The sequence below is a fragment of the Oryx dammah genome, unplaced genomic scaffold (genome assembly GCF_014754425.2).
Source record: "Oryx dammah isolate SB20612 unplaced genomic scaffold, SCBI_Odam_1.1 HiC_scaffold_26, whole genome shotgun sequence".
Classification (NCBI taxonomy): Eukaryota; Metazoa; Chordata; class Mammalia; order Artiodactyla; family Bovidae; genus Oryx; species Oryx dammah.
This window is the reverse complement of record NW_024070210.1, coordinates 44463056-44483535: the sequence shown is the minus strand read 5'-3', so window position 1 is coordinate 44483535 and position 20480 is coordinate 44463056. Positions and strand designations below refer to the sequence as shown.

Below are 20480 nucleotides of genomic sequence, written 5' to 3'. Positions count from 1 at the left end.
ACCTGGGTTTGATCCCTGAGTTGGGAAGATCCCCTGGAGAAGGAAATAACCCACTCCAGTACTCTTGCCTGGAAAATCCCATGGACAGAGAAGCCTGGTAGGCTACAGTCCATGGGGTCACAAAGAGTCGGACATGACTGAGCAGCTTTTCTTTCCTCTTTGTTTCTCAGGGTACATGCCCAGTAGTGGGATTGCTAGGTCATATTGTAGTTTTATTCCTATTTTTTAAAGGACGATCCGAAATGTCCTCCAGAGTGGCTATACCAATTTACACTCCTACCAACAGCATAAGAGATTTCCCTTCTCTCTTCACCCACTCTAGCATTTATTGTTTGTTGATTTTTTTCATGATGGCCATTCTGATGGTTATGAGGTGATATCTCTATAGTTTTGATTTGCATTTCTCTAAGAATTAATGATGTTGTGCACCTTTTCATGTGCCTCTTGGCCATTTATATGTCTTATTTGGAAAAATGTCTGTGTGGGTCTTCTACCCATTTTTTGATTGAGTTGTTTGTTTTTATGATATTAAGCCACATGAGCTGGGTGTAAATTTTTGAAACTAATCCCTTGTCAGTCACATTGTTAATAAATATTTTTTTCCCATTCTGTGAATTATCTTTTTGTTTTGTTCATGGTTTCCTTTGCTGTACAGAAGTGTTTGAGTTTAATTAGGTCCTATTTGTTTATTTTCATTTTTATTTCCATAAGTCTGGGAGAGGGATCGAAAAAGATAATGCTGTAATTTATGTCAGAGAGTGCTCTGCCTATGTTTTCCTCTAAGAGTTTTATAGTGTCTGGTCTTAGAGTTAGGTCTTTAATTCATTTTGAGCTCATTTTTGTGTGTGGTGGGTAAAGAGTTTTCTAATTTCATTTTTCACTTGTAGCTGTCCAGGTTTTCCAGTGCCATTTATTGAAAAGACTGTCCTTCCTGCACTCTATACTCTTGCCTCCTTTCAATTCATCTGGTTAGTCATGTCCGACTCTTTGCAACCCTGTGGACTGCAGCATGCCAGGCTTTCCTGTCCATTACAACTCCCAGAGCTTGCTCAAATTTGTGTCCATTGAGTCAGTGATGCCATCCAACCATCTCATCGTCTGTCATCCCCTTCTCCTCCTGCCTTCAATCCTTCCCAGCATCTGGGTCTTTTCAAATGAGTCAGCCCTTCGCATCAGATGGCCAAAGTATTGGAGCTTCAGATTCAGCATCAGTCCTTCCAATGAACATTCAGGACTGATCTCCTTTAGGATTGACTGGTTAGATTCCTTGTAGTCCCAGGAACTCTCAAGAGTCGTCTTCAACACCAACAGTTCAAAAGCATCAATTATTTGGCACTCAATTTTCTTTATGGTCCAACTGTCACATCCATACATGACTACTGGAAAAACCATAGCCTTGACTAGATGGACCGTTGTGGACAAAGTAATGACTCTGCTTTTCTATTTGCTGTCTAGGTTGGTCATAGCTTTCCTTCCAAGGAGCAAGCATCTTTTAATTTCATGGCTGCAGTCACCATCTGCCATGATTTGGAGCCCAAGAAAATGAAGTTTGTCACTGTTTCCATTGCTTCCCCATCTATTTGCTGTGAAATGATGGGACTGGATGCCATGATCTTAGTTTTTTGAGTGTTAAGTTTTAAGCCAATTTTTTCACTCTCCTCTTTCACTTTCATCGAGAGGCTCTTTAGTTCCTCTTTGCTTTCTGTCATAAGGGTGGTGTCATCTGCATATCTGATATTTCTGATATTTCTCCTGGCAATCTTGATTCCAGCTTGTGCTTCATCCAGCCTGGCATTTCACATGATATACTATGCATATAAGTTAAATAAAGCGGGGTGACAGTATACAGCCTTGACTTTCTCCTTTCCCAGTTTGAAACCAGTCCGTTGTTCCATGTCCAGTTCTAACTGTTGCTTCTTGACCTTGCCTCCTTTATCATAGATTGATTGACCATAGCTGTGTGGGTTTATTTCTGGGATCTCTGCCCTGTTCCATTGATTTATATTTTCTATTTTTGTGACAGTACATACTGGATTTTTTGGTTTAACTTTTTACTTTGTATTGGTGTATAGCTGATGAACAATGTTGCGACAGCAAAGGGACTCAGCCATACATATACATGTATCCATTCTCCCCAAACTCCCTTCCCATCTCAGCTGCCACCTATCATTGAGCAGAGTTCCTTGTGCTAAAGAGTAGGACCCTGTTGGTTATCCATTTTAAATACAGCAGTAGGAGACACAGGAGGTGCAGGTTTGATACCTGGCTTGGGAAGATCCTTTGGAGGAGGGCATGGCAGCCTACTCCAGTACTCTTGCCTAGAGAATCCCCATGGACAGAGGAGCTTGGTGGGTTACAGTTCATAGAGTCACAAAGGGTCAGACACAGTTGAAGTAACTGGACACGCATGCACGTTCATGTCAATCCCCAAATTCCTACCTCCTCCCCCTATTCTTCCCCCTGGCAACCATCAGTTTGTTCTCTTAGTCTGTGAGTCTGTTTCTGTTTTGTAAATAAGTTCATTTGTATCATTTCTTTTTCTGTTTTGTAAATAAGTTTGCTGTATCATAAGGCATGTCATACAATATTAATCCTTCTCTGTCTGACTTCATTCAATATGACAATCTCTAGGTCCATCCATGTTGCTATAAATGGCACTATTTCATTCTTTTTAATGGCTGAGTAATATTCTAGTGTATACGGGTATCAAATCTTCTTTATCCATTCCCCTGTTGATTGGCATTTATGTTGCTTCCTTGTCCTGGCTGTTTTAAATAGTGCTGCCGTGAACATTGGTGTGAATGTATCTTTTTGAATTAAAATGCCCATGAGTGGGATTGCTGGATCATATGGTAGTTCTATTTTTAGTTTTTTAAGGAACCTGAATACTGCTCTCCACAGAGCAGTATTGTATCAATTTACATTGTAATGTATCAATTTACATTCCCACCAACAGTGCAGGAGTATTTCCTTTCCTCCACACCCTCTCCATCATTTATTGGTTATAGGCTTTTTTTTTTTACTGTATTTAATTGGAGGATAGTTGCTTTACTGTGTTGTATTGCTTTTTGCTGTAGAGCAACATGAATCAGCTATAAGTATACATCTGTTCCCTCCCTCTGGAACCTGCCTCTCACCTCCACCATACCACCCATAAGATCATCACAGAGCACTGAGCCGAGTTGCCTCTGCTATACAGCTGCTTCCTGCTAGCTGTTTAATTTACACATGGTAGTGTATATATGTGAGTGCACTATCTCAATTCGTCCCACCCATTGCTTCCCCTGCTGTTTCGGCTTGTCCTCTGCATCTCTATTCCTGCTCTGCAAAAAGGTTCATCACTGCCATTTTTCTGGATTCTGTATATATGCATTAATATATGATACTTATCTCTTTCTGACTTGACTTCCCTCTGTATGACAGATCTAGGTTCATCCACCTCACTAGTACTGAGTCAATTTCGTTCCTTTTTATGACTGAGTAATATTCCATTGTATATACTTATATCACAACTTCTTAATCCATGCATCCGTCGATGGACATCTGGATTGCTTCCATGTCCTGGCTATTGGAAATAGTGTGGCTTTGAACACTGGGGTACATGTGTCTTTGTCAGTTATAGGTTTTCTCTGCATATAAGCCCAGTAGTGGGATTACTGGCTCATGTGGTAGTTTTATTCCTAATTGTTTAAGGAATCTCAATGCTCTTCTCCGTAGTGGCTCTATCAGTATACATTGTCAACAACAGGGTAGGAGGGTTCCCTTCTCACCACACCTTCTCCAGCATTTATTGTTTGTAGATATTTTTATGATGGCCATGCTGATTGGTGTGAGGTGACACCTCATTGTAGTTTTGACTTGTATTTCTCTAATAATTGCCTCAGCATAAAGAACCCACTGCAGTGCAGGAGACGTCAGCTGGATCCCTAGGTCAAGAAGATCCCCTCAAGTAGGCAATGGCAACCCATTCCAGTATTCCTGCCTTGAAAATTCCATGGACTGAGGAGCCCAGCAGGCTACAGTCCATGGGGTCCCAAAGAGTTGGACATGGCTGAGTGACTGTGCACACACACAGTACACGCAGTCCCTTCCTTCCTGCAGCCAATCACAGGGGGAAGGTCAGATTATCTCCCTGAGAGCCGAACAAAGTTACTTTAGTCCAGCAGTCAGGCAGAGAAGCTGCGTTTTCTGAGGTGGGGCCTTATGTAGGATTATAATAACAGCAGGAAAAGCAAGTCAAAGAAACAGTTCCAAGATGGAATCAGAATTGCTTCTTCTCTGTTGTGTTCATACGGTGCATCCTTTTCCTTCCTTTTACTTTTAGCCTGTGGGTATCATATTAAAATAATTTTTGTAGGCAGCACACATTTAGGTCATGCTTTTTCTTCCAGTAGGCTTCTGCCTCAGAGTTGAGGTACTGAAACATGGTACTGGAAAACTATGGCCTGGTAGACTTTCTGATTTTGTAAAAAGCATTTAATTGGAACATAACCACATCCATTCCTTAATGCATTGACTATGGCTGCTTTTGTGCTACAACAGCAGAGTTAACATACTTGCTACGGAGACTTTATAACTTGGCAAAGGTCAACTATTTTCCACGAGCCCTTTGAGAAAAGTCTTCATGATTTCGGTTTACACTTTTACATCTAATGTAATTATCCATATGGTTGGTTTACTGTCTGGCTATTGTCTCATCCATCCTTGGCTCCCTTTTTTCTCTATTGCTTCTGTCCTTTGGACTAGTGAAAACTTTTTCTTAAATTTCACCTTATTTCCCCTCTTGGCTTAGTAGTTGTAACTTTATTTTGTGTTATTTTACTTCAGTTTATACTGTGTATTCTTATCACAGCCTGCCTTCAAGCAATACACCATTTTATACACTGTGTAAGAACTTTGACAGTGAACCTTCATTCTCCTGCCCTGGCATTTTTTATGTTGTTATCATGTATTTCACCAGTGTGAATTATAAAACCAGAAAATTTTTTTCACTATTTATTAAAGCCATCAACTGTCTGTTAAAGGGAGGTATATAGTGAGGTAAATGTCTTTGTAAAATTTCCCAATATACTTACCACTACTGTTGCGCTTCACTCTCTGCTGTAGATCCAGACCTCCGTGTGGTACCATTTCATTATTTTGACTTGTCTCATACATGGTTCTGCTGGTAACAAATTCTTTGATATTATGCATATTCCAGTCTTTATTTCAGGTTTAAAGGAGCAGGCAATCACATCTTTGTTGGTCAGATTTGGATTTTCCCCTCCATTTTATTGAGATATAATTGGAATGCATTATCAGTCTAAGTGTACAACGTAGTGATTTTCTATGTAGTAATTTATATTTAATATATAATGTAAAATGTTTTCACAATAAATTTTGTTGACATTCATAACTTCACATAGTTAACAATTTTTTTCCTTAAAGACCTACTCTCTTATCAGCTTCCAAGTCAGCAATGCAGTGTTATCAGCTTTACTCAGCAAGGTGTACATTACATCCGCAGGACTTATTGTATAACTGGAAGTTTGTACCTTTTCACCACCATCTTCTACTTCCCCTACCACCAGTCACCTCTTCTGGCTACCACCAATCAGTTCTCTGTATCTGTGAATTTGGGGGGTTATTTTATTTTTTATTAATTTCTAATGCAGTATAGTTGCTTTACAGTGTTTTTGTTTTTGTTATACAGAAAATATCATGTACATGTTTACATATGTCCCCTGTTTTTGGATTTGCTTCCCATTTAGGTCACCATGGAACATTGACTAGAATTCCCTGAGGGGTTCACTAGGTTCTCGTTATTTATCTGTTTTATGCATAGGATCAATGGTATATATATGTCAATCCAAATTGCCCAGTTCACCCCACCCAAACACCGCCCACCTTGGTGTCCATAGATTTATTCTCTGTGTCTGTGTCTGTTCATCTGTGTGCAGATAGAATCATCTATACCCTTTTCCTAGCTTCCACATATGTGTGTTTATATATATTTGTTTTTCTGTTTCTGACATTCTGAACTCTGTATGACAGTCTCTAGGTCCATCCTTGGCGCTGCAAACGACACAATCTCTGTCCTTTTTCTGAGTAACATTCCACTGTGTATATGTACCACATCTTCTTTATCCATTTCTCTGTTCATGGACATTTATGTTGCTCCCTTCTCTGGGGTGTTGTAAATAGTGCTTCAGTGAACAATGGTGTGGATGTACCTTTTGAATTACAATTTTCATTGTGTATATGTCCAGGAGTGGGATGGCAGGGTCATATGGTAGTTCTATTTTTAGTATTTTAAGGAACCTCCCTATAGTTCTTCATAGTGGCTGTATCAGTTTACATTCCTACAAACGGTGTAGGAACATTCCCCTTCCTTCTGCAGCATTTATTGGTTGTAGATGGGTTTTTTTACCTTTTAATTGGATAGTGGCTTTACAATGTTGTATTGGTTTCTGCTGCACAACAACGTGACTCAGCTGTAAGTATACATATATTCTCTCCCTCTTGAGCCTCCCTCCACCCCCTCAGCATCCCACCCATAAGATCACCACAGACCACTGAGCTGAGTTGCTCTGCTGTACAGCTGCTTCCTGGTACCTAGCTCTCTTACACAAGGTGGTGGATACATGTCAGCACTACTCTGTTCATTCATCCCAGCCTCTCCTTTAACCACTGGGTCCACAAGTCCATTTCTACATCTGCATCTCTATTCTGCCCTACAAATATGTTCATCAGTACCACGTTTCCAGATTCCATTTATATGCATTAATATATGATACTTGTTTATCTCTTTCTGACATACTTCAATCTGTATGACAGACTTTAGGTTCATTCACATCACTACAACTGACTCAATTTCATTCCTTTTTATGACCGAGTAGTATTACTCTGTGTGTGTGTGTGTGTGTGTGTGTGTGTGTGTGTGTGTGTGTGTGTATCACAACTTCTTTATCCATGCATCTGTCGATGGACATCTAGGTTCCTTCCATGTTCTGGCTATTGGAAATAGTGCTGCTGTGAACACTGGGGTACGTGTGTCTTTCAGTTATGTGTCTTTTACTCTTCATATATGCCCAGTAGTGGGATTACTGGGTCTCATGGTAGTTTTATTCCTAGTTTTCTAAGGAATCTCCCTACTCTGCTCCATATGGCTATGTCAATATATATTGTCACCAACACAGTAGGAGGGTTCCCTTTTCTCCACATCAGCTCCAGCATTTATTGTTTGTAAATGTTTTTATGATGGCCATTCTGATTGGTGTTAGGTGTGATACCTCATTGTATCATTGATTTGTATTTCTCTAATAATTGGACTTCCTTGATGACTCAGTGGTAAAGAATCCACTGCAGTGCAGGAGATGCAGGTTGGATCCCTGGGTCAGGAAGATCTTCTCAATTAGGAAATGGCAACCAATGAAGTATTCTTGCCTGGAAAATTCCATGAGCAGAGGAGCCTAGCAGATTACTGTCCACAGGGTCCCAAAGAGTTGGACATGATTGAGCGAATGTGCACACAGAGCACAAACTATCTCATCCTTCCTGCAGCCAATCACAGGCAAGGATGGTCAGATTATCTCCCTGTGAGCTGAAGAAAGGCACTTTAGCTCAACAGTCAGGCAGAGCAGCTGGGTTTACTGAGGCAGGGATTTATAGCAATGGCATCCAACTCCAGTACTCTTGCCTGGAAAATCCCATGGATGGAGGAGCCTGGTAGGCTGCAGTCCATGGGGTCGCTAAGAGTCGGAGACGACTGAGCGACTTCACTTTCACTTTTCACTTTCATGCATTGGAGAAGGTAATGGCAACCCACTCCAGTGTTCTTGTCTGGAGAATCCCAGGGACAGCGGAGCCTGGTGGGCTGCCATCTATGGGGTCACACAGAGTCAGACACGACTGAAGCGACTTAGCAGCAGCATAGTAACAACAGCAATGAAAAGCAAGTCAAATAAACCATTCCAATTTGGAGTCAGAATTGCTTCTTCTCTGCCATATTTGCATAGTATATTTTTTTCCATCCTTTTACTTTTAATCTGTGAAAGTGAAAGGTGCTCAGTTGTGTCCGACTCTTTGCAACCCCATGGACTGTAGCCCACTGGGCTCCTCTTTCCATGGAATTCTCCAACCAAGAATACTGGAACGGGTAGCCATTCCTTTCTCCAGGGGATCTTTCCAACCGAGGGATCAAACCCAGGTCTTCCACATTGCAGGCAGATGCTTTACTGTCTGAGCCACCAGAGAAGCCCTTTAATCTGTAGATAGCATATTAAAATATTTTTTATAGGCAGCATATTTTTAGGTCATGAATTTCTCCCCCAGTCTACTTCTGCCTTTGAAATGAGGTACTTAAACAAGGGACTAGAAACTATGGCCTTATTTGTTGTAAATAATATTTTATTAGAACAGAGCCACATCCATTTCTTTGTGTATTGTGTGTGGCTGCTTTTGTGCTACAACAGCAGAGTTAACCTAGTTGCAACAGAAACCTTGTAACTTGTAAAGGTCAACTACTTACTATCTGGCCCTTTAATGTTTGCTGATCTTTTGTTTACACCTTTATATCTGTTGTAATTCTTCATATGGTTGATTTAAATCTACTCTCTTGCTGTTGTCTCATTTGTCCCTTGTTCCTTTTTCTCTTCTGCTGCTATCTTTGGAATAGTGAAAGTTTTTTTTGTTTAATAATTTCACCTTACTTCCTTTCTTGGCTTAGTAATCATAACTTCTTTTTGTGTTAACTTCAGTTTATACTGTGTATCTTTATCACAGTCTACCTTCAAGCATTACACCTTTTATACACAGTGTAAAAACTGGACAATTCACTTTCATTCTCATCTCCTGGTCTTTTAGCTATTGTTGTCATGTATTATATTTTACCAGTATATATATTATAAAACCAGAAATGTTTTTATTACTTTTGCTTCAGTTGTCTTTTAAAGAGATGTATAGTGAGGTAAATGTCTTTTATATCATTTCCCATATACTTACTACTGCTGGTGCTCTTCACGCTTCTCTGTAGATCCAGACCTTCATCTGGTACCATTTTCTTTGACTTGAAGGACTTCCTTTACATTCCTTTCACATTTCTTATACATGGTTCCTTTGGTGACAAATCTTTTAATGTTATGCGTATTTAAGTCTTTATTTTATGCTTAGGTGAAGCAGGCAATCACTTGTTTGTTAGTTAGATTTGGATTTTTTTCCTCCAGTTTTCAGTTCAGTTGCTCAGTCGTGTCCGACTCTTTGTGACCCCATGAACCGCAGCAGACCAGGCCTCCCTGTCCGTCACCAACTCCCGGAGTCCACCCAAACCCATGTCCATTGAGTCAGTAATGCCATCCAACCATCTCATCCTCTGTCATCCCCTTCTCCTCCTGCCCTCAATCTTTCCCAGCATCAGGGTCTTTTCAAATGTGTCAGTTCTTCATATCAGGTGGCCAGAGTACTGGACTATCAGCACTAACATCAGTCCTTCCAATGAACACCAGGACTGATTTCTCCTTTAGGATGGACTGGTTGGATCTCCTTGCTGTCCAAGGGACTCTCAAGAGTCTTCCCCAACACCACAGTTCAAAAGCATCAATTCTTCGGTGCTCAGCCTTCTTTATAGTCCAATTCTCACATCCATACATGACCACTAGAAAAACCATAGCCTTGATTAGATGGACCTTTGTTGGCAACGTAATATCTCTGCTTTTTAATATGCTATCTAGGTTGGTCATAACTTTCCTTCCAAGGAGCAAGTGTCTTTTAATTTCATGGCTGCAATCGCTATCTTCAGTGATTTTGGAGCCCCCCCAAAAATAAAGTCAGCCACTGTGTCGACTGTTTCCCCATCTATTTGCCATGAAGTGATGGGACCTGATACCATGATCTTAGTTTTCTGAATGTTGAGCTTTAAGCCAACTTTTTCACTCTCCTCTTTCACGTTCATCAAGAGGCTTTTTAGTTCCTCTTCACTTTCTGCCATAACGGTGGTGTCATCTGCATATCTGAGGTTATTGATATTTCTCCCGGCAATCTTGATTCCAGCTTGTGCTTCCTCCAGCACAGCGTTTCTCATGATGTACTCTGCATATAAGTTAAATAAGCAGGGTGACAATATATAGCCTTGATGTACTCCTTTTCCTATTTGGAACCAGTCTGTTGTTGCATGTCCAGTTCTAACTGTTGTTTCCTGACCTGCATACAGATTTCTTAAGAGGCAGGTCAGGTGGTCTGGTATCCCCATCTCTTTCAGAATTTTCCACAGTTTATTGTGATCCACACAGTCAAAGGCTTTGGTATAGTCAATAAAGCAGAAATAGATGTTTTTCTGGAACTCTCGCTTTTTCCATGATCCAGCGGATGTTGGCAATTTGATCTCTGGTTCCTCTGCCTTTTCCAAAACCAGCTTGAACATCTGGAAGTTCATAGTTCATGTATTGCTGAAGCCTGGCTTGGAGAATTTTAAGCATTACTCTACTAGCGTGTGAGATGAGTGCAATTGTGTGGTAGTTTGAGCATTCTTTGGGATTGGAATGAAAACTGACCTTTTCCAGTCCTGCGGCCACTGCTGAGTTTTCCAAATTTGCGGGCATATTGAGTGTAGCACTTTCACAGCATCATCTTTCAGGCTTTGAAATAGCTCAACTGGAATTCCATCATCTCCACTAGCTTTGTTCGTAGTGATGCTTCCTAAGGCCCAGTTGACTTCACATTCCAGGATGTCTGGCTCTAGGTGAGTGATCACACCATCGTGATTATCTGGGTCATGAAGCTCTTTTTTGTACAGTTCTGTGTTTTCTTGCCACCTCTTCTTAATATTTTCTGCTTCTGTTAGGTCCCTACCATTTCTGCCCTGTATTGAGCCCATCTTTGCATGAAATGTTCCCTTGGTATCTCTAATTTTCTTGAAGAGATCTCTAGTCTTTCCCATTCTGTTGTTTTCCTCTATTTCTTTGCATTGATCACTGAGGAAGTCTTCTTATCTCTCCTTGCTATTCATGGAACTCTGCATTCAAATGGATATATCTTTCCTTTTCTCCTTTGCTTTTCGCTTCTCTTCTTTTCACAACTATTTGTAAGGCCTCCTCAGACAGCCATTTTGCTTTTTTGCATTTCTTTTTCTTGAGGATGGTCTCAATCCCTGTCTCCTGTACAATGTCACAAACCTCCATCCATAGTTCATCAGGCACTCTGTCTATCAGATCTAGTCACTTAAATCTATTTCTCACTTCCACTGTATAGTCATAAGGGATTTGATTTAGGTCATACCTGAATGGTCTAGTGGTTTTCTCCACTTTCTTCAACTTAAGTCTGAATTTGGCATAAGGAGTTCATGACCTGAGCCACAGTCAGCTCCCGCTCTTGTGTTTGCTGACTGTATAGAGCTTCTCCATCTTTGGCTGCAAAGATTATAATCAATCTGATTTCAGTGTTGACCATTTGGTGATGTCCATGTGTAGATTCTTCTCTTGTGTTGTTGGAAGAGAGTGTTTGCTATGACCATTGCGTTCTCTTGGCAGAACTCTATTAGCTTTTGCCCTGCTTCATTCTGTACTCCAAGGTCAAATTTGCCTGTTACTCCAGGTGTTTTTTTTTTTTAACTCCAGGTGTTTCTTGACTTCCTACTTTTGCATTCCAGTCCCCTATAATGAAAAGGACATCTTTTGGGGGTGTTAGTTCTAGAGATATAATTGGAATATAACATCAGTTTTAGGTGTACAACATAGTGATTATGTATATATTAATATGTATATTATATATATATAATGCAAAATGATTATCACAGTAAGTTTAGTTAACTCCCATCACCTCATAAAGTTAACAGATTTTTTCCTATGATAAAAAATGTTAAGATCTACTCTCTTAGCAGCTTACAGTTCTGCAATGCAGTGTTATCAATTATACTCAGAAAGGTGTATATTACATCCTCAGGACTTACTGTACAACTGGAAGTTTGTACCTTTTCACCACCTTCTTCTACTTTCCCCACCAATAGCCACCTCCTCTGACTACTACCAATCAGTTCTCTGTATCTAGGAGTTTTGGATTTTTTTTTTTTTTGATGTTGGTGTACCTTTTTATTCCAAATCTACCTTGCTTAACAAACTGCCCCCATCCCAAATAAGGTGACACATAGAAATAGTCTTGATATCAACCTATGTCATAAGTTCATTTTGCTATTTCTTTGGTTTGAGAAGATATTGGGGCTTACATTTGGAAAAATGAATGAAAAGATAAACTGAAATAACTATTACACTTTATTTAAAGGTTTTCAAAGATACGGGGCAGAGCTCACAAAATTACCTGTATCATTAAAAACCATAAAGTTAGAGAACGGTTTTTTAAAAGAGTGTACACCAGAATAGCTTTAAGGAAGAGGATAACCTGTAAGTATTTTAAAATTGCTGAAGAAAGCAAAAGAAGACTTAAGATCTGAAGGATAAAAGTTATATTTATAAACATGCTAAAGAATATATTAAAAGAAATAAAAAAGAATGAAGAAAACATACTGTCTTAATCCTATTATACATGAACATCATTTTCATGGGACTCTACAGTTCACTTCAACAATATTCATACAACAAAAACAATGACTGGAAGAGCTTCAATACTCTTTGGAGCTGGCTATTACAGAATTCATCCTGTATAAAGGGTATGCATGTAAAATGTCCTGGAAACTCAGAATATCTGCAAACATGAAACTGTTTCTCCAAATTGCACTTCTTGGTCTTGAATCTGGTAGAGTGGGGGTCAGCTACAAATTGAAGCTTACCATTGTGGGATTGGGAGAGCAATTTGAACTCAAGGGGAACTTTGCTATAGTTAAATATTCTATAAGCTTCTCCTCAATGCCACATATCTACTGAGAATTAAAGAGTAAATGAAATTTTCTAACCAGTTACAAGAATCCATGTAATAAAGGGTAATCACTACAGAATTTATACATACTCAGTTTTCTTAAAGCCATAGATTTTATTATAAAAAGGAGAAAGAAAGTGGCATTAATAGACCAAGCACATGAATTCCAGAATACTGAATTCCTTTTCCTCTTTTTTATTTTCCTCTTGCTTAACAACCAGTTATATACATGGACTGTAAAATTACATCCATGACAAGTTTAGTGTTTTGCATATTGTCAAAGAAAGACCAATATCTTTGCCTGAGTATCCCATTAACTTTCACCTAGAGTTATTTTTTTTAACTGTCTATAAAAGTTCCTTTTCAAATAATTTATTAATTACAACAACTGGGAAGAGCAGTGTGAGGACCTGAATACTTCAGCTAGGCAGTGAAGACAACAGACTTCCTTCAAACCAGCTCTCCTGCTGGGATTTTTATATACTTGAATAACCTTTCTCCCTCACTTCTGCAGGGCTACCGAAGAGAGTGGCATTTCTCGGCCATCACAAGTCTCAGGTAGAATCTTCTCTGTTCCTCGATGTTTGGACAAAGGCTTCTGGACATGAAGTTCATGCCTCTGGTAACTCAGTCTTGTTCTCAATAAGAGAGATCTCCAATTCGGGTAAAAGTCACTGAAAGACATCCAGAATGTAGGAAGCACTGTTTGATGCCTCTAGTGATTAGGGGATTAAGGATGTCAGCCTTTTCCTTAACCCCAGCAGCTGGTAGGCGGGTGGTGAACTCTTTAGACATAGAGGACAACTCTTGACACAACAAAACTGTCATCTGGCAAAGGGCTCTGCTCATTTCTATGGTTGTTACTTCCTGCTTCCAGCCATGCAGAATCAGAGCAGCTGTTTTGTGAAACAGTTCAATTGAGCAGGCAGTCAGTTCTGCTAGGCTCTGGATTGCAAATACACAGATATCCTCTATAGAATTGTTATTGATTTGCTCAGGTTTTTCTGCTTCCAACTATTTTTCTCCTTCCCTTCTTCTAGTGGTTTGGCCAGAGATGTCCTGATCCATTCATAGGCTGTATTTCTTGCCCTGGCAAGTTTCTCTGGTTTGGAGGAGACATGCAGCTGAGAAAATAGCTGTTATCTCTTTGGTAAAGTCTTCATTCCCTTTCTTCTCTTCCTCCTCTTCCTCATAGAACTCTGCTAGGGAAAATTCTTCTTTGAGTTGCTCCAATTCAAGTTTTAGAGTCTCTAATTTTTCTCCACTTAGATAATTAAGAATAGATTTCACCTTTATTTCACTTTCTCGAGAGAGCATCTCCAGAGCTTCTATATGTGAAAGGCCTTGAAATTCATCAAAGGGTAGCCCATAATGAATTTTCTTGTCTGTTTGCATGGTAACCTCATTGGAAGTCTGTAGCTCTTCTTTCTCCTTTGTCTCTTGTAAAACCTGAGACAGTGTAGATCAGAAGTCCAGTTCATCACACCCTTGGTTCTTTTAAATCCAGGATCCCTTTCTGCTATTACATCCATTGTCTTTTTCCCAATGAATTCTAAGGCATCCAAACTCCCAGTGATAACACTTTTCCTGTGCCCTGTACAGCAGTAGAGATGGTCGAGAATACCCCAAATGGCCCACTCATTGGAGAGGACTTTCCATTCTCTTTGGCATTTGTCTCTCCTATTGCATACTCGACTTCAGTTGAAATTTCACTGGGACTAGGGATTCCAAGGGAGGCCTCTGCCTTCTCAATGACATTTGAAATACCTTGTCCTACCTGAGGCTGAGGAGAGCAAGGACTTGCCCCAGCTGCCCCAATAGCCCCATCCAGACCTGGGAACATCTTTGGAAACAGTCTCTTGGCCTGCAGCTTGTGATGCCTGAATAGGGAGAACTTCTGTCTCAGGGTCACTGGAACGTTTGGACTCTGGTCTTTTCTGAGCAGAAGCTATAGATTCTGATTTACTCTGACTTGACACTGGTCAACTGACTCAAAATTCTTGGCTGAAGTTGAGAAGTTGAGAAGATGAGAAGTTCTCATCTTCATGAATGGAAGTTGCTTTAGTTATCACTGCAGTCTCAAGATCATCTTTATCTGACATGATTAGATCATTGCCCAGGCCACCTCCTCCCTCACCGCAGCCACAGCCTCCTCTGAGGAGCTGCTCCTACTAATTTTTTATTAAATTTTAATGCAGTGTAGTTGCTTTACAGTGTTTTAGTTTCTGTTGTACAGAAAGAGAATCAGCTACATGTTTATATATGTCCCCTGTCATTGGATTTCCTTCCCACTTAGGTCACCATAGACCATTGAGTAGAGTTCCGTGAGCATTTCACTAGATTCTCATTATTTATGCATTCTATGCATAGTACCAATAGCACACATATGTCAGTCCCAGTTTCCCAGCTCATTCCACCCCTCCTCCTCCATCTTGGTGTCCGTACGTTTGTTCTCTGTGTACGTCTGTGTGCAAATAGGATCGTCTATACCATTTTCCTAGATTCCATGTCCATGAGTTAGTATACGATATTTGCTTTTCTCTTTCTGACATACTGAACTCTATATGACTGTCTGTAGGTCCATTCATGTCTCTGCAGATGACACAGTTTCTCTCCTTTTTCTAACTAAGTAATATTCCATTGTGTGTTTGTACCACATCTTCTTTATCTATTCCTCTGTTAATGGAAATTTACCTTGCTTCCCTCTCCTGGATATTGTAAATAGTGCTGCAATGAACAATGGTGTGGATGTAACTTTTGAATTATGGTTTTCATTGTGTATTTGCCCAGAAGTGGGATTGCAGGGTCATATGGTAGTTATATATATATATATATTTTGCCTACAAACAGCACATTTATTTTTAACTGAAAACAAAAGATAATAAAAGAATGATAAATATTCCATAGATTTGAATTTACCAAATGAAAATACTTGATTCTTTTAGCAAATTAATAGGTATGTCTTCAATGTTAATATTTAGGTGTTTACCTCACCTCTGTGAGCATTATTCTAATTAACATTTTAAATCTTGGAAAAAGAGCTAAAATCAACACAGGGAATTTAACAGAGTTAAGTGAAAGTTACACATTCATAAAGCAAATATTAACTATAGGAAGGTGTGAGCTGAGTCAGACAACTCAGTAATAATTCATTTGAAAAGATCTAAGAACTTAGGCAATAAGTTCAAAGTAAGAGAAAAATGTGTAGTAAATATGTTTTCAATACGTATACTTTAACCTAATTAATTAACACTGGGGGATTAATCTACAATTGAGTGTTGACATCTACATATTATATTTAAAAATGAATATCACCTCAATAGCAAAATCTTTGCTAGATACTACAGAGAATGAAAAGCAAGGAAAAACGTATATTCCCTAGAAGAATAATCACTGTGAGAGGTCATAGGAAAGTTGAGTGAAGTGTCAAGCACACTAATAGTAAAAATACAAAGTAGATTCAGAAGTGAGAAAAATGCATTCAAAAGAATGTTTAGATAAGCCAGCTTGAAGTGTATCAACAAATTATATATAGGAAATATTATATATAGAAAGTCTCAGCTCAGAACTCACTTCTTATTTGAATAGGTTATAGAAGAAAGGCTAGTTTGCAAAGCAACGTAAAAAAGGAAAACAAAGGAAATTGCTAGGTTGGAAGAAAGCAAAATAATACAATCACTGAATGTTTTGATTCCTGGAACATTAAGGAAACAGAAGTCATGAATTATCCAAGTAGATTTTCCAAAAGAAAAATATAGGTTTGGAATTCAAGAGATTATCCCCACAGCTTTGATAATTAAAGTTTTACAGGTAAAGTTAAGGGAGAGAATTAAAATATACACAGACACACACACACACTCAAAATCCAGCCAAGAGCATACTCTTAGGTAATGATCTCATAGGAGAAGGAGAAATAAAAGGAACTGACAGAAGACAATTTATGGAGATGGGAAGGGAACCAACTACCTCAGTATTACAAAGAGAGTACAAAGAGGTGTTCTCAGGGGTGGAGTGAACTGTGGAAGTTATTTGGGCTTTTCACAAACGTTTGGTTCTCTCCTGGTCACATAAGATTATTCTTCCTGCCTGTGCCTCACCCCTCCCCTACTTAATTCAGGAATGGCCAAGTGGCTTAGTAGACCAATAAAATATGAACGGAAGTAACCTGTGTCACTCCCAGATGAACCGTTGAATGCCAGAGCATCCAGTCACAGGCAGCATTCCAGAAAGTTCTGCTCTACAGGTTAGCGTTCCAGGAGTGAGGATAACATAGATCTTCTAGATGATTCTCACCAGACATGTATTGTGACAATCATAGGTTTTAAAATCTTTTGTTTAAGTTATGAAATTATAACACATTTATAAGAGACTTGGAAAATACAGAACAAAGTTACATATGGTTCACTGTATGTGACAATGGTTTAAGCAGATAAATTAAGATTTTTAGTTGGAGTTTTAATATCAAACTCAGAAATTAATTGAATGAATGTTCATAAAAGTAGAATAATATGGGACTTCCCTGGTAGCTCAGAGGGTAAAGCGCCTGTTTACAATGCGGAAGACCCAGGTTTGATCCCTGGGTCGGGAAGATCCCCTGGAGAAGGGAATGGCGATCCACTCCAGTACTATTGCCTGGAGAATCCCATGGACAGAGGAGCCTGGTAGGCTACAGTCCATGGGGTCGCTATAAGACATTTATAAGAGACTTGGAAAATACAGAACAAAGTTACATATGGTTCACTATATGTGACAATTGTTTAAGCAGATGAATTAAGATTTTTAGTTGGAGTTTTAATATCAAATTCAGAAATTAATTGAATGAATGTTCATAAAAGTAGAATAATATAGTAGACCTGAAAAGCATTATGAACCAATTCAAAATAATTAAGGTTTATACAATTTGCACACAACAGTAGGATACAAATTCTATTCAAGTTCCCATAGACTAGAAGACACTGAAACATATCCAGAGACATAAGACCAGGTACAGAAATGTCATGGTCTAAAGGTATTGAAATCATACAGATCTGTTCTCTTACTACTGTGGAATTATGTTACAGCCCACTATCAAAAGGTATTTGAAAATAACCTACATTTTCAACTGCCATGTGACATTTACCAAGAGAGATCTTTGACTTAGCTGTTGAAACTCTTGATAAAGTTTAAAGACTGAAAAAACATGGAGAGTGATTGCAGAGAGTAAAGAATTTAAGTGGGAAATTAGTATCAAAATGAGAAATAATAACAAAGATTTTTTAAAAATCCCATGTATTTGGAAATTAAATGTCCAGTTTTAGATGAGGGTATATCTAAGAAGCCATAACAAGGAAAATTAGAAAATATTTGTAATAGAATAAAAATGAAAAGAGAATTTACCAGAATGTGCTGCATGTAGCTGAAGCTGCTCAATGCAATAAAATGTGGAGTCTTGAATAAGGTATGAAAACAATAATGGAAACATGATTAACCTAACAGTATAAATAAAATACATACAATTTTTGCAGTTAGAATGATGTGGTAAGTGGGAAGGTACACATGCATATGTTTTCATTCACCCAGCCAGTCTCTATCTTTTGGTTAATGCATTTAATCCATTTCCATTTAAGGTAATTATCAATATGTATGATCCTATTATCATTTTCTTAATTGTTTTAGATTTATTCTGTGTAAATCTTTTCCTTCTCTTGTGTTTCCTGCTTAGAGATGTTCCTTTAGCATTTATTGTAAAGCTAGTTTGAGGGTGCTGAACTCTCTTAACTTTTGTTTATCTGGAAAGCTTTTGATTTCTCCCTCAAATCTGAATGAGAATCTTGCTGGATAGATTATTCTTGGTTATAGGTTCTTCTCTTTTATCCCTTTAAACATATCATGCCATTTCCTTCCAGCTTCCCTGGTAGCTCAGTTGGTAAAGAATCTGCCTGCAGTGCTCGCTTCGGCAGCACATATACTAAAATTGGAACGATACAGAGATTAGCATGGCCCCTGTGCAAGGATGACACACAAATTCGTGAAGCGTTCCATATTTTTAAAATATCAAAAAAATAAAATAAACTGAAAATAAAAATCTGCCTGCAATACAGGAGACCCTGGTTCAATTCCTGGGATAGGAAGATCCCCTGGAGAAGGGATAGGCTGCTCACTCAAATATTCTTGGGCTTCCCTCGTGGCTCAGCTGGTAAAGAATCTGCCCGCAATGCAGGAAACCTGGGTTTGATCCCCAAATTGGGAAGAGCCCCTGGAGAAGGGAAAGGCTACCTACTCCAGTATTCTGGCCTGGAGAATTCCATGGACTACACAGGGTCACAAAGAGTCAGACACAACTGAACCACTTTCACTTTTACTTTCTAGAGTTTCTGTTGCAAAATCAGCTGATAACCTTATGGGAGTTCCCTCATATGTTATTTGTTGTTTTTCCCATCGTTGCTTTTAATATATTTTTTTTGTCTTTAATTTTTGTCAGTTTGATTACTATATGTCTCAGTGTATTCCTCCTTGGGTTTATCCTGTCTGAGACTCACCATGCTTCTGGACTTCATTGACTATTTCCTTCCCCATGTTAAGGAAGTTTTCAAGCTATCATCTCTTCAAATATTTTCTCAGGTCCTTTCTCTCTCCTTCTTCTGGGATGCCTATAATGCAAATGTTGGTGCATTTCTTGTTGTCCCAGAGGTCTCTTGGAAGTGAAAGTGAAAGTCCCCAGTCGTGTCTGACTCTTTGCGACCCCATGGACTATATAGTCCATGGAATTCTCCAGGCCAGAATACTGGAGTGGGTTAGGCTGTCTGATTTTTTTCATTCTTTTTTCTATATTCTGTTCTGTGGCAGTGTTTTTCACCACTCTGTCCTCCATTTCATTTGTCTCTTCTGCCTCAGTTATTCTGCTATTGATTCCTTCAAGTGTATTATTCATCTGTTTCTTCTTTAGTTCTTCTTGCATCTTTTTCATTATTTTCTCAAGATCCTGGGTTATCTTCACTGTCATTATCATGAATTCTTTTTCTGGAAGTTTGCCTATCTCCACTTCATTTAGTTGTTTTTCTAGAGTTTTATCTTGTCCCTTCATCTGAGACATAACTTTCTGTGTTTTCTTCTGATTACCCTTCTGTAATGTGATTTTTGTTCTAGCCAGCTGTGGAATTGTGGATCTTCCTGCTGCTTCTTTCTGCCCTCTGATGGAGTAGGCTAAGAGGCTTGTGTAAGCTTCCTGATGAGAGGGACTGGCGGTGGGAAAAAGTGGGTCTTGCTCTGGTGGGCAGGGCTGTGCTCAGTAAACTTTAATCAAATTGTCTACTAATGGATGTGGTTGTGTTCCCTCTCTGTTAGTTGTTTAGCCTGAGGCTACCCAGCCCTGAGGTCTATGGGCTCTATGGTAGGGTTAGTGGTGAACTTCAAGAGGACTTACACCAAGGGGCCCCTTCCAGGACTGCTGCTGCAAGCTGCTGCTGACATATGCCTCCACATCAGACTCCCCAACTCCAGCAGCAAGGTCTTATTCAGTCTCTTGTGGGGTCATTGCTCCTTTCCACTGGGTCTTGGTGCACTCAAGATTTTGTTTGTGCCCTCCAAGGGTGAAGTCTGTTTCCCCCAGTCCTGAGTAAGTCTTACAGTCAAATCCTGCCAGCCCATAAAATCAGATTCAT

At 39.2% G+C, this 20480-nt stretch overlaps 1 non-coding gene and 1 pseudogene across 1 annotated transcript; one reads left to right on the top strand and one right to left on the bottom strand.

Moving 5' to 3' along the window:
- Positions 1–13367: 13367 nt before the first annotated feature.
- LOC120853001 lies at positions 13368–15001 on the bottom strand (annotated as a pseudogene).
- A 3762-nt stretch (positions 15002–18763) lies between these two features.
- Positions 18764–18867, top strand: LOC120853819. Its single transcript, XR_005718871.1, has one exon. It is a non-coding gene; the product is annotated as a U6 spliceosomal RNA (small nuclear RNA).
- Positions 18868–20480: the final 1613 nt, after the last annotated feature.